Source organism: Nannospalax galili, unplaced genomic scaffold (assembly GCF_000622305.1).
Source record: "Nannospalax galili isolate Female #2095 unplaced genomic scaffold, S.galili_v1.0 scaffold999, whole genome shotgun sequence".
NCBI classification, from domain to species: domain Eukaryota; kingdom Metazoa; phylum Chordata; class Mammalia; order Rodentia; family Spalacidae; genus Nannospalax; species Nannospalax galili.
This window is the reverse complement of record NW_008344824.1, coordinates 367,092-367,946: the sequence shown is the minus strand read 5'-3', so window position 1 is coordinate 367,946 and position 855 is coordinate 367,092. Positions and strand designations below refer to the sequence as shown.

At 62.5% G+C, this 855-nt stretch overlaps 1 protein-coding gene across 2 annotated transcripts in view; it reads right to left on the bottom strand.

Moving 5' to 3' along the window:
* The window catches only part of Katnbl1 (katanin regulatory subunit B1 like 1), a 48,334-nt gene extending 48,011 nt beyond the window's left edge, over positions 1-323 (bottom strand). For both annotated transcript variants that reach the window (XM_008841146.3, XM_008841145.2), the window contains exon 1: positions 173-323. The gene's annotated coding sequence lies outside the window, so the exon portion shown is untranslated. The remainder of the gene's footprint in view (positions 1-172) is intronic.
* Between the last annotated feature and the right edge of the window lie 532 nt (positions 324-855).

Genomic DNA, 855 nt, shown 5'->3' with positions numbered 1-855 from the left:
CCGCCCCGCCGGCCTGGGGGCTCCACCGACCCCGGCTCCGCACCCGGCCCGGCGCCCCACCCCGCGACCCCGGCGGGTCCGGCCGGTTTAGCGAGGCCGCCGCGAGGCCTGCAGGTAGGCCCAGGAGCCGGCCCGAGGAGCCTGCGGCGAGCCCGGCCCGGCCGTCACTCACCGGCGCCTCATGGTACCGCGGCGCCTCAGCCCAGCCACGGCGCTGACGAACCGCGCCCAGCAGCCCAGAGCGCCCGTCGGGTCCCGAGCCGGGCCCCACTCTCCAACCATTCAAACGCCGCCGCGCGCGCGGCCCGCCGGGATAGCTTCCCCGTAGGCGTCCGGAGGCCCCACCCCACTCCGGCCCCGCCCATCTCGGGTTGCCTGAGGGAGGGGGAGAGGGCGTGTGGCCACGGTGCCCCCTAGTGGCCGCCTACACTCACTGACTGCTTTAGCCTGGCAAGGAAGGAATGCTGAGCACGGAAGCGGTGTCTGGCCAGCTAGGGACAGTCTAGCGGGAAAACCCTGTCTCGGTTTACATCAGGAGTAGCAGAAAACCAGCTATTAAAATAAGATAAACATTCATTCCCATTTTAGTGCACCAGAGGGGTTGAAGAGATAGCTCAGCGGCACTTGTAGTTCTTGCAGAGGACCAAGATTCGGTTCCCAGCATCCACGAATTGGCCAACAACCATCCCTAATAGTTTCGGGTAATCCTACGCCCTCTTCCTCTTACATATATGTAGCAGACACTCATACACATTAAATAAATAAATGCACCAGGGCGTAGCGGCTAAAAGCCACTTTGGAACTTGTGTGACCTTGTGCAAGTTTCCTTTTGGTTTTCTCATCTGTAAAACGGGA